This window comes from Monodelphis domestica, chromosome 1, assembly GCF_027887165.1.
Source record: "Monodelphis domestica isolate mMonDom1 chromosome 1, mMonDom1.pri, whole genome shotgun sequence".
Lineage (NCBI taxonomy): Eukaryota > Metazoa > Chordata > Mammalia > Didelphimorphia > Didelphidae > Monodelphis > Monodelphis domestica.
This window is the reverse complement of record NC_077227.1, coordinates 327,422,123-327,435,438: the sequence shown is the minus strand read 5'-3', so window position 1 is coordinate 327,435,438 and position 13,316 is coordinate 327,422,123. Positions and strand designations below refer to the sequence as shown.

At 39.9% G+C, this 13,316-nt stretch overlaps 1 long non-coding RNA gene across 1 annotated transcript in view; it reads right to left on the bottom strand.

Annotated features, from left to right (window-relative positions):
- Positions 1-8,319: 8,319 nt before the first annotated feature.
- The window catches only part of LOC130456357 (uncharacterized), an 88,264-nt gene continuing 83,267 nt past the window's right edge, over positions 8,320-13,316 (bottom strand). The window contains exon 4 of the long non-coding RNA XR_008915101.1: positions 8,320-8,347. This is a non-coding gene — a long non-coding RNA (uncharacterized LOC130456357). The remainder of the gene's footprint in view (positions 8,348-13,316) is intronic.

Here is a 13,316-nt window from a genome sequence, read left to right as displayed (position 1 = left end):
TTATAAAATTTCTTTTTTTGTAATCTAGAACTTATGGTTCAAAACATAAAAATATGTTCTTCTTCAATATGGGAAGGACCTGGTACCACAGGTAAGTCTGTCATTAATTCACTATATTAACTCATTGTTCTTAGGAACTCAGTTTCCTCCTTTGAATAATGATCAGGTTAGGTTAGATCATGCTTTTTAGCCTGACTTTCTGTGATTCCAAGGCTTTTTCCACCTCTAAAAATATTGTCTTTCTTATATTCTAATTCTTCCAGTTCATACATTCTATAGTAGTAGAATAGAACTTAATGAGAGCTTCTAAGTCAGTTAGAAAAACAAGCATTTAGTAAACATTTGCTGTGTACCAGGCACTGTGTCAATTGCTAGGGATACAAAGAAAGGTAAAAAGAGACCCGGCCCTAGGGAGTTCACAATCAAATTGTGGAGATAACTTGCAAACAACTGCACACAAACAAGATGGGAGAGAGAGAGGGAGAGAGAGAGAGAGAGAGAGAGAGAGAGAGAGAGAGAGAGAGAGAGAGAGAGAGAGAGACAGAGACAGAGACAGAGACAGAGACAGAGACAGAGACAGAGACAGAGGCAGAGACAGAGACAGAGACAGAGGCAGAAACAGAGACAGAGAGAATGGATGGATGGATGGATGGATAGATAGATAGATAAATGGACAGACAGGTGGACAGACATATGGATAGATGGATATACAAACAGATAAATATAGGCAGGCAGATAGATAGATAGATAGATAGATAGATAGATAGATAGATAGATAGATAGATAGATGGATAGATGGATGGATAGATGGATGAATGACAAGGTCATCTCAGAGGAAAAGAGAAAACATTAAAAAAGACCAAAAAAGTTTCTACCAGAAGGTGAAATTTTAGCTGAGACTTGAAGGAAATTCAAGATAATAATACTATTTAACTCTCAGTATTGTCATGAGGATAAAATGAGAAAATATTTGTAAAGAACTTTACCAACCTTGCAGCACAATATAAAAACTAGTTGTTATTGTTTTTATTATTATTATTTATGGAAGTCAGGAGACAGAAATGATGAGGGAGAGCATTACAGGCATAGGGGTACAGTCAGTGAAAATAGATAGAGAGTAGGCAGAAAGCATCACTGGATTGCAGAGTACATAGAATGGAACGCTGTGAGAAAATTTTAAAGGAAGTAAGGAGCAAGGTTATGAAGAGCTTTAAAAGCCAAACAGAGAATTTTATATTTGATCCTGGAGCTAATAGAGAACCACTGGAGTATGTTGAATAGGGAATGACGAGGTCAGATCTAACTTTGGGAAGATCATTTTGATAACTGAATAGGGAATGGACAATAGTGGAGAGAGACTTGAGAGAGGGAGTCCAAGGAAAAGGTTTTTACAATAGCTAACAAGGAGTAGACACAGAGAAGCGAATCCTAGAATGAATTTCCTGCTTTCCATTTTGAGCCACTGTGTTTTCTCAAAAAAATTTCCCCTATCCTGGAAATTTTTTATGAAAACTAATCTCAATGCCAATTAGTGACACTATTCCTGGGTGAAGAAACAGACTTTTGGGGGTCTTTCCAATGTGCCCCACATCAGCTGTGATGACAGAGAAATGGCTACCAAGAATATGGGGGGAGCTTGAGCAGGGAGGAAGGGTCATAATCATTTCACTGAAAGGATTTTATGGCATAATCTGTCTTTTACAACTCTATAAAACAAAGTATCATTGACTATTTGATAGATGGGAGGGACAGTCTTATTTATTTAATGTTCTCATCAGATTGCTCAGTTTTACTGGTCCCATAGGTCCTTAAGCTGACCACATCTTCAAAGCCTTTTCGGTGTAGCTTTGTCTATAGCATTGTTTGTTGTTCAGTCATTTTCAATTGTGTCTGACTTTATGACCCCATTTGGGGTTTTCTTGGCAAAGATACCAGAGTAGTTGCCATTTCCTTCTTCAGCTCATTTTACAGATGAGAAAACTGAGGCAAACAGGGTTATGTGACTTGCCCAAGGTCACACAGAAAGTTTCTTCTTGTACTCAAAAAGAGGAATCTTCCTGATTCCAGGCTTAGCATCACTGTGCCAACAAAAGAGAGAAAGAGAGACAGAGAAAGAAGAGGAGAAGAGAAGAGAAGAGAAGAGAAGAGAAGAGAAGAGAAGAGAAGAGAAGAGGAGAGGAGAGGAGAGGAGAGGAGAGGAGAGGAGAGGAGAGGAGAGGAGAGGAGAGGAGAGGAGAGGAGAGGAGAGGAGAGGAGAGGAGAGGAGAGGAGAGGAGAGGAGAGGAGAGGAGAGGAGAGGAGAGGAGAGGAGAGGAGAGGAGAGGAGAGGAGAGGAGAGGAGAGGAGAGGAGAGGAGAGGAGAGGAGAGGAGAGGAGAGGAGAGGAGAGGAGAGGAGAGGAGAGGAGAGGAGAGGAGAGGAGAGGAGAGGAGAGGAGAGGAGAGGAGAGGAGAGGAGAGGAGAGGAGAGGAGAGGAGAGGAGAGGAGAGGAGAGGAGAGGAGAGGAGAGGAGAGGAGAGGAGAGGAGAGGAGAAGAGAAGAGAAGAGAAGAGAAGAGAAGAGAAGAGAAGAGAAGAGAAGAGAAGAGAAGAGAAGAGAAGAGAAGAGAAGAGAAGAGAAGAGAAGAGAAGAAAGGGAAGGGGAGGGAAGGGAAGGGGAGGGGAGGGGAGGGAAGAAGAGGGGAGAGGAGAGGAGAGGAGAGGAGTGATGTAAAAAAGTCTATATATTTCATGTCACTTCCTCTCTCTGGGGGCTCTTTTCTCAGAGAGGTGGTTGGTGGCAGCATGCTGGGCGTCTGGGCATCTTGGCATCTTGGCGTGCCTGCAGCTATTATCCAGGTTTGGCGGTGAGTGTCCTTGATGCAGTGACTGGGAGAAGCTTAGTAGCGTGGTTCAGGTGAGGCATCTTCCCTGAGATCTCTCAGAGTTTAGGCTGATTCCTTTTTTCCTTTACCTTTCCTAAAAACGCCATTCTCCTAGGAGGTCCCTCATCTTGGAGGAGGCCTCATGGCTGAGGTCTCTGAACTCCCCTTGACTCAGGCTAGGCTGGAGAAATCTTATACCCTTGTCCCTCTCTCTTCTTCTTAATTCCTTCCCTCTATATTAATTAAACCACCATAAAATTCCCAAACTGACTTGAGTATTTTTATTGGGATTTGAATTAATCCCTGGTGACCATAAGGATAATATATTAGTCCAAAACCTCCTAATTTACCCCTTACTATATATATATATATATATATATATATATATATATATATATATATATGTTTATCCGCTTTACCACATACTATCAGCAACAAGTGTCATTCACCATGCCAAAAAAAAAAACTTTTTTTTTAAACAAAACTAAAAGTTCAGCTAGCTCTGGTTTAGAGAAAGACTCTCACCTAAGCCTGAGCCTGATGTGGCAGCCATGTCTGGAGATTTTTTTTTTTTTGCCTAGAAATCAAGCAAATGTAATACAGGTGTCAGACAGCGAGGGTGGGTGTGGGTGGGAAGGGAGGGAGTGGACCAGGATGAGATCCCTCTTTACCGAGGGGATGTCCACACTTCCAGGGAACAGAGTAAATTGTCATTTCTGTGGTATTCAGAAGTGATGGTTATATTATAAGTGGCAACATCTATAATTAACACATTCAAGAATCTCTCTAGTCCACTGACAGCTAAAACAGCCATTTCACATGCAAGTTCACATTTCACAAGAATTGCTTCCAACAACCTCCTCCAGGGTCATGGCTGGCATAGTGTTTAGGGCTCATTCCCTACCTCTTCCAAGAAGCCTTCTCTGATTACCTCTTAATCAGAAATGAACTTAGTCATCACCTGTTCTAATCACCCAAGTTACAGATGAGAAAACAAGGGCTTAAATTGGGTAACCTGCCCAGAATCACACAGAAAGTAAGAAGCTGGAAGAATCGTTTAGAACCAGCTCCTTGATTTGAAAGATGGAGAAACCAAAGTTCACAAAAGGAGAAATGACTTATCCAAGGTCATAAACTAAGCAAGAGGTACTAGAGGAAGAAACAGGGGAAATGCTACCCATATCCTTAGAAAGTCAATTTCTTGCTGTGGAAACTATCAGTCCTTGAACCCACATTCTGTTTGTGGCCTATCTACCACATCCCATTGAGATTTGGGGTCATAGGGGAATGCTGAAAATTTTCAATGCACATCTGATAAAGTCTTATTGATCAAAGATACTTGTAAAACACAGAGCAGAGGCTATATAAAGGCTTAGCCCCTTCTCTCTTATTGCTCCACAACACTCCAACAAATCCAAGGGAAGAAAGGTTCCCAGCATGATGCTTTTTTAAATTTTTTTTAACAAAAACTCTTACCTTCTGACTGATATTAAACATAGGTTACAAGTTAGAAGAGCATTAAAGGCTAGGAAATGGAGATTAAGCAACTTGCCTGGGGTCACACACCTTAGAAGTATCTGAGGCCAGATTTGAACCAAGGATCTTCCGTCTCTGGGCCTGGCTTTCAATTCACTGAGTCACCTAACCATCCCTAGCCCGTCTTCTTGATTTTATAGATGAATGAACTCAAATTCCTGTTGAGGTCAAATAAACTACTCTAGATCACTCAGGAAGTAAAAATCAGAGGTGGTATCTGAACCAGAGTCCTGACTCTACCCGCACCATGATGACTTTTTGATTTTCATTTCATATTAAAACAAGTTGATTTTATGGTTATAAAGTGTTTTAAATTAGCTCATTTTTTTCATAACAACCCTGTGATACAGGTAGTGATAGTCATTAATAATACTAATTAATAATAGCTAACATTTATCTAGTGCATACTAAGTACCAGGTACTCTACTAAGTGCTTCAAAATTATTCTCATTTGATCCTCACAAGAAGCTTGGGAAGTCGATGCTATGATGATCGTCATTTTGCAGATGAGGAAACTGAGGCAAACAGAAATTAAGTGACTTGTCCTAGGTCACACCACTAGTCATCCTGACTCTAGACCTGGCATTGTACAGGTGGTGCAAATACTTTTACCCCTATTTTATCGATAAGGAAACTGACCTTCATAGGGATGAAAGGGATCAATCACATCCACTCAGCTAAGAAGTCACAGGTTGGACTCTGAACTCAGTTCTTCTGACTGCAGATAAGCTTAGTGCTCTATCCCTGATGTACATTTGAAAGAAAATGGATGTGTAGTTTCCTCTCTGGTCTAGCTAGCTCAACTCACCCAGTTGTGTTCCCTGGGAGATCAACCACCCCAGGTTCCAGGTATTTCCAGAACGATAGTTCTTGAGCACCCACCAATGAGTTTGTTTCCCTTTGAAAAGTGAGCTGGGAAAGGCAATTGACTCAAATCAAAGGCATCTGATGAAAAAGCATGCTAAGTTACATAGCATCTTCCTTATAAACCTGGGGGAGGTGTACTCTCCCACAAACACACAGACATCATCTGTGGGAAGAATACAGAGCTGTCCTGATTTGCATTTCTCTGATCTGATGCAATCTTTCACCTGGTTGTTCATTATTTGCAATTCTTCTTATGAAAATTATTTGTTCATATCCTTTGACTATTCATTGGAGCACATTAGCGGGGTTTCAAGAAATGCCTTATAATTCATTCATTCTTTTAAAATCTTGAAAGTACCAACTCAGCAATGGACTGTCCATCTTGTGTCCTTTACTCCTGCTAGCATGGCTGGTTAGAGGGAACCCTAGAGACTCTCTAGTCCAACTCACACCGGAAAAGAAATCCCCTCTACAAAAGTCCCAGTAAGCAGAGATATGTTGGTAAATGTTTAACAACTAGCACTCAAAACATAAAATAAAATCAATATACTCATGGCAAATATTTTCTCCAGCTGGTAAAAGCCAGCTCCTAGGGGCAGCTAGGTGGTACAGTTAATAGAGTGCCAAACTTGGAGTCAGCAAGACTTGTCTTTGTGAGTTCAAATCTAGCCTCAGACACTTTCTGGCTGTGTGACCCTGGGCAAGTCACTTAATACTGTTTGCCTCAGTTTCCTCACCTGTAAAATGAGCTGGAGAAGGAAATAGCAAACTACTCCAGTATCTTTGCCAAGAAAACCCTAAATAGAGTCATGAAGAGTCAGGCATGACTGAAAAATGACTGGACAACAAAAGCTGGCTTCAGCATGCCCCCAGGATGTGTATAGACGTCACAAGTAGACAAGCGCATGGTTAAGTATGTGGCCAATGTGACTCCTTTTTCTGGTGTTACCAGGCTGCAAAAGTCTTCCCACTGAGTTTGCTCACTTTGTGAATAATTATGAAAATATCTTCCTCTAGTTGTTGCCAGAACCTTATCTACCTGGTTAGAAAATCGCTCTAGTCTTTAGCCAACTCTTTTTTTAAAAAATCAGATGTCTTTACCCTAGAACTGGCAAAACCTCTCCTGTTTTGTTCCCTGAAAGTCTTGACCCACAGGCTTCCAGGCTCTTCAGTTTGAGGTTTTCTAATCCTCAAGTCGCCTAAAGTCATTTAGACTAAAGAGCAGGGTTTCCTTGAGCAAGCTCTTGCCCTCAAGTTTACCCATCTTTCCCCCACTTGCATTTCCTGGAATGGAACTGGGGTCCCTTGGTCAGAGACCTCACTGTAGCTTATGGTGACTAAGTTAATTGAATTTTGAACTTGAATCTATGCAGGCCAAGCCAAAACACAGACAATGAGCATTTTACCAATAACCACAAAAAAAAAAGCTCTGGTGTTCAGGGTCTTCCTGGTTTTCACTTTCTGAATTTCTCACACTTGTCCATGTACATGAATGAACTGAGAAAAAGGCACAGAGGCCTTCTATGCTTAGAGTAAGGTCATTGTGCTAACTGTTCAATTAATTCCTAGTCTTTCAATTTGCAAATATTATCACTTCTGAAAAGGGAAATCTGAAAGGGTCTTTGCCTCTCATTCTTACAAAGCCGAAATCCCTTAAATATCTTTGCTAATCAATCAACAAAATTTACTTTGTGACTACTGTGTGCCAAGTCTCATGCCAGAAGATGAAGAGACAAAAACAAAAATAAAACCATCTTTGTCTTCAAGGAGCTTACAATCTACTGGGGGAATTTAACATACAAATAGGTTATTCAATATAAAACATATACAACATAAGTACAAGGTAATTTTGTTGGACAAGAAGATACTAGAAACTGAGGACATCAGAAAAGACTTCATGGAGAAAATGGCACTTGAGTTGAGTCTTATTGAAAAACCAGGAATGGGAGAGGTGAGGACAGATGCATTCTAAGCATGGAGGAATTCAGGCAAAGTCAAAGAACTGAGAGATGGAGTATCATTTAGGAAGTGCAGGAAGAGGGCCAGTTCCATCTGGACCATAAAGTTTATGAAACAGAGTTGTTATTGTTCAGTTGTTTCAGTCATGCCTTACTCTTCATGACACCTTTTGGGGTTTCTCTTGGCAAAGATACTGGTAGTGACTTGTTAGTTCCTTCTTCAGCTCCTTTTCCAGCTCATTTTACAGATGAGAAAATGGAAATAAACAGACTTACATGACTTGCCCAGGTTTCACAGCTAGGGTCTAAGGCTGGATTTGAACTTAGGAAGATGAGTCTTTCTGTCTTCATGCCTGGCATTCTGTCTACTGTACCACCTACCTCTCTATGAAGCAGAGTACTGTATAATAAAGCTGAAAAGGGAGTTTGGGACTCAACACCCCCCCCAAAAAATGGAAAATGGGAAAATGTGGAATTTTAGACCCAATCATCATGATCCCACAGAAAGAGGCCTGAATTTAGAATCAGAAGATCTTGGTTTGAATCCTAACTCTTCTGTTTATATAAATGACTTATCTTGGCCTTAAATTCTTCCTCTATAAAATAAGAGAATCAGTATATTATTTTTAAGGTCCTTTTCAAGTCTGCTTTCCATGCACTTCCTCTTTATAGGAAACTGAAACTCGGAGAAATGGTGAGAGTTGTCCATATGGGGATACACAATTGTATTTCCTGACTTCTAGACCAAGTATTCTTGTCGCCATTAGACTCTGGTCTCCCTGAGAGTGTACTATGTCTTATCTAAACTTTTCATCTTCCTCCAGCACTTAATACAGCCTTTTCCCTGGAGTAAGTCATGAAATGTTTATGGAATTAAATTGTCCCCACATCTACCTTACAGGTTTGTTGTAAGGCTCAAATTAGATAATGCATAAAAAAGTGTTGGGGGGAGGGTTTAAACAAACTTTTAAGAGTTATATAGATGCCTAATATTCTTGTTATTGTTATTATCATTATTTAATAATAAGTTAGAGACAGAATAACACGCAAAGGCAAACTCAGAACATACCACTTCTGACACCATGCCAGATGACACTGATCTCTGTGTGCTTCAGTTTTCTCATCTGTAAAATTAGAGAATTAGATAAGATGATCTCTAAAGTCTTCTCCTACTCTTGACCCTTTGAGCCTATAAAGTGAATTATACTACAGACTTCCTTCAACTGGTTTCTCAACCTATTACTGTATATTGTGGAGGAGGAAAGGAGCACCTCCCCTCCCATCTTGTCTGGAATTCCTGCACTATCCCCTCCCATCCCTCCTCTCCACCATCCATCGAAGCTGCCATATTTCCTTGTCATTCAATCTTTGTCTATGCCCTGCTGGATTCCCACCCTGTCCTCCTTACTCAAGGACTAATCCACAAAGCATGTGGGCACAGATCTCACAGAGAAAAACACGGAGAAGAAAAGTAATACAAGTAAATTATACAAAAGGATAAGGTGTGGGGAGGGAGGAGAAGAAAGAAACATAGAAGGGGGAAGAAATAAGGCAGTGAATAGAAAAGCCTGGAACAAAGACCACTAATATTACTAGTTAAAAACCAATTTGACTGTAAACTTTAATTCATCTACTAAATGTCAAGCCCCAATTGGTTGTAGCAGCAGTTCTGTACCTCTCCTTGTTATTAATACATGCTTAGCAGCAGTGGAAATTAGAAGGTCTGTAATAATACCCTTCCAAAAACACTTCAGATGAAAATTTCTGTTTGAAATTTAAGGAGAATTCTATTACTGTAGTAACACATTATATAAAAGGCAAATGTTAGGATCGAAGTCTTTCATTTAGATCAACGCATTTCTGACATTATAAGTGTGCAATTTTTTCAGGAGGATTTGGCTCATTGAATGTGACCAGTGTGTGATCGAAGGCGCAAAGAATACATTAGCAGAGGCTGGTGTCATGGTGTTGTGGAAGGAACGCTGGATTCAGAGCCAGAAGACAGGGTTCAAGCATTAGCTTTGCTACTTACAAGTCCCTGCTTCCTGGGCAAATACGATCTCTCTGGGACTCAGTTTCCTCATATGTAAAATGAGAAAGTCTTAATATCTGATCACCCAACCCTGTGGGGATGTTGTGAGGAATTTGGGTCAAAGGATAATAGATTTATAATTTAAAGGGGACACTTCTAGGGTAGTGAGGCGGAGAAGTGGATGGAGCGCTGGGTCTGGAGTCTTCCTGAGTTCAAATCTGGTCTCAGACACTGTGATGACCCTGAGTAAGTCATTTGACCCTGTTTGCCACAGTTTCATCATCTGAAAAATGAATTGGAGAAGGCAGTGGTAAACCACTCCAGTATCTCTACCAAGAAAACCCCAAATGGAGTCACAACAGTTGAGCATGACTGAAAAATGACTGAACTATTGGGGCTTTCTAATCCAACTCTCTCATTTTTCAGATGAATAAACTAGACCTGGGGGAGATTTAGTTACTCTCTCCAAATGGCCCAAGGAGTCCGTAGTAAAATCAAGATTAGAACTCAGATTGTCTAACTCCAAATTTCTCCTCTCTCTTTTTTGAGCACTGCCTTTCTTGTCAGGCTGCATCATTCCAGGAATACCCAATCTTCCTGTAGTTTATGCCATAAATTCTGTCACCCTGCTTGCCTTGTTGGGGAAAAGCCCCACAGCTCGTGGCACCCATCATCCTCTCCGTGATGAACTTGGAGTTCAGCATTTCAGAAAAGGGAATTGGCAAGGTAACTGCAGTTATGTTCCAAATGTTTCTTCCTCCCAAACCCCATCAATAGCACTGCAGATGTGAGGAGAGGAAGTGAAGGATGGGGATGTAGAGCATGCAAAATAATATCTTCTATTTATATAACATCTTTTTTTTCTTAAAGTCTTTTATAATAGATTACCTCATGTATTATTTTCAACTTGCTTGCCCTGTGAGGGGAAGACAACAGGTATTCTCTTCCATCTGAACTATTGAGGAAACTGAGGCCAAAAAAGAATGTCCAGGGTGCCTAGGGAATCAGAGTGAGGCAAAAAAAAAAAGGACTAGAATACCACTTTCCTTACTCCTTATCCATCTATATGGAAAAACTATGAGGCAAAAATGTGTAGTAGAGAGATTCTTGGGCAAGGAGCCTGAAGATAAGAGATCTAATCTCTGTTGCTGTTGTTCAGTCACGTCCAACTCTTTATGACTCCATGAACCATGGCTGTCTGTAAGGTTTTCCTGGCAAAGATAATGGAGTGGTTTGCCATCTCCTTCTCCAGTAGACCTTTCTGACAGGCAATCAGAGGTTAATTGACTTGCCCAAGGTCTCAAAGCTAGGAAATGGCTGGATTTGATCTCAGGTCTTCCTAACCACAGACCCACTACTCTATCCAATGGATCACCAGCTATCTCATGGCATACTCAACAAGATTGGAAATCCATCAGAGTCTAATCTCTATCTTGGCACAAACCAGTTGTGAGATATCAGAAACAAGCCCTGACCTGAGCTTTATTTTCATCATCTGGAAAATGAGGTGGTTATATTAGATTCATTTATTAACTTGACAAACTTTTATTAAAATACCTATTGCACAGGGAATACTTAAGTTCCTCCTTCTCCAGAAAGCTTTCTCTGATCATGCCTGACTATCTCTGATCTTTAAAGCAGTTTTGCCTGTTTCCTTCTGGCAGAAGCAGACATAAAATGGGTAAAAGAGAGTAGCATTAGCTATTCCTATTCACTTGCATTTCAAACATTTATTAGGCACCAATTAATTTCTTTCCACGTGCTTTTCTGACTCATCTTCACAAGACCTTTTCTACCCTGCCATAGAAATGTCTTCAAATTGGATGCTTACTCTATCCTTGGACTGCTTCTCACATCACTCTGAAAGGCTCTCTCTGTGATCGTCCGGTTCCTCCCCAAACCTCCAATTTAAGGAGGAGGCCCAGGCTCATCAGTGTTGTCACTCTTTCCCAGGATGCAGTACTGACCCATCTCCACAGGACTTTTCCTATTATGCTCCTCCTCCCACACCCCCCATACACACTTTTCAGTTTCCTTTTATGTTTTTTTCTCAGATTAATATATAAGATTTTACAAGCAGGAACTTTCTCTCTTCCTGCACACAGTAAGCACTAAATTAATGCCTTTTACCTGACTGATTAACTACAATACAATGTGCATTATGAGTTTTCTCTTGAGAGAAAGCCAAAGGCTAGGGACGATACAATCTCTGTTTTCACGGAGCTTACAATTTGTGGAGAGAATAGAAGGAAGAGGGCTAAGGGTTAAGAAACAAATTTAAATAATAATGAAGCAAAATCTTAAACACTGTGTTCAAGAGATGTCTATTAAATGTTTGCCTCATTGAAATAAAGAGCTTATGAGTTCAGAGGGGATGGTCATTTTCCCCTGGAGAAATCAGGAAAATCTTCATTTAGGATGTGGTAATTGAGTTTGGCTTAAAATAATAAGGAGCTGGTTAGTAGGTGAAGAAAGAATTTTGAAGAATTTTGGATTTCCTTTTCTTTATACTTGCTCTAATGGCACCTGATCTGAAAGACTGTTCCCAGTGCCTATTATTATCTCCTTTCACCTTTTAACTATTGAACTTTTGCCCATCCTTAAAGCCTAATTCAAATGCCACTTTCAATAGGAAATGTTCCCTGGACCCCTTAACAATAACAATTCTCTTCCTCCCAACCACTAACTTCATGGGGAACTTATTTTTGCCACTCTGTAATTTCCTTGTGATTACTTCAATATTAAAAGTATCCTTGATTTATTGCATCAGTATGCCTTCACCAACACAAATCAGAAACTCTATATGCCTTGTTATTTTTTTATTTTTTTTATTTTTATTTTTTATTTTATTTATTTATTATTTATTTATTTATTTTATTTATTTATTTTTATTTTATGAGTTGTTATAGAAAAAACATCTACTCTTGGTCAGTCTTTTGATGTTAAGTCTCTGGAGATTCATCAAGCTGGTCTTCCATCAGAGACCTGTGCTGCCATATGTTATACTGGCATAGCCTTCAAGAAAGTAGAATCACCTTCATGTCAAGTTGAGGTATCTAACTAGGACTTGACAAGAGGCTCTAATGCCCTTAACATGTATTACAATTCTATCTGTACGTATCATACAGGTAAAGTACCAATGATTGTTGTCCTTATTTGATGTATGAGGAAACTGAAAGATTAAGTGATTTTTCCCACAGTCAGCTAGTGACAGAATTGGTATTTTCACTTATGTCTTTTGTGAATTTTAAAACTATTCCACCCTAATCAGACCATTCTTTAGAAGATCTGATTTAGCTATTTCCTGATCAATAACAATGGAGATACTTGGAATAACAGAATCAGGTCTTAGAAACTTCACATTCTCCACCCTACTCAGTTTAACAAGATTTTGAAAGATCTGCATCAAACTCAAGATTTAATTATCTGAGGAGATGGCCTTCAACAGACATGTGCAAAAAAAGGACAGACCTCTGGGCTGTCCTAAGTCAAGTTAAGTCCTCATTGGTACAGATGAGATGCAGAAAAGTGATATAAAAATGTCCATATAAGGCACGTCAGTTTCTGCGTCTTTCTCTTTCCCTGAAGAGATGACTCTGGCTGGCAGCATTCTCAGCGTTCTGACATCTTGGAGTGTTGGGTGGTGAGTTTTGCCCTGGAGCTGATTTCAGGTTCGGGCATCTTAGCTAAGCCTCTTTGGAGGTCAGGCTGATTCTTTCCTCCTTCACTCTCAAAACCTTACTTTCTAGATCTCCTATCTTCCTGTCCGGTACTAGCCCCTTCCTTCTTCCTTCTTCTTAAAATCTTCTCTACAATATCAATTAAATCATCATAAAATTTGGTAGCTGACTTGGGTATTTTATTATTTGAGATTTCCCTTAGCAACCACTTAAATTTAGATTGTTTTTTCAATCTCAATCATAATTTCACCCTTAACACTTGACTACAGATCCAGGAGAACTTTCTCTATACTGTTCAGCTTCTAATACAAAATTCATTTAGAGGTTGGTCCCTACCCTCATGAAGCTTCTTGTCTAGTTAGGGGTAGGATAGGGAAGAGT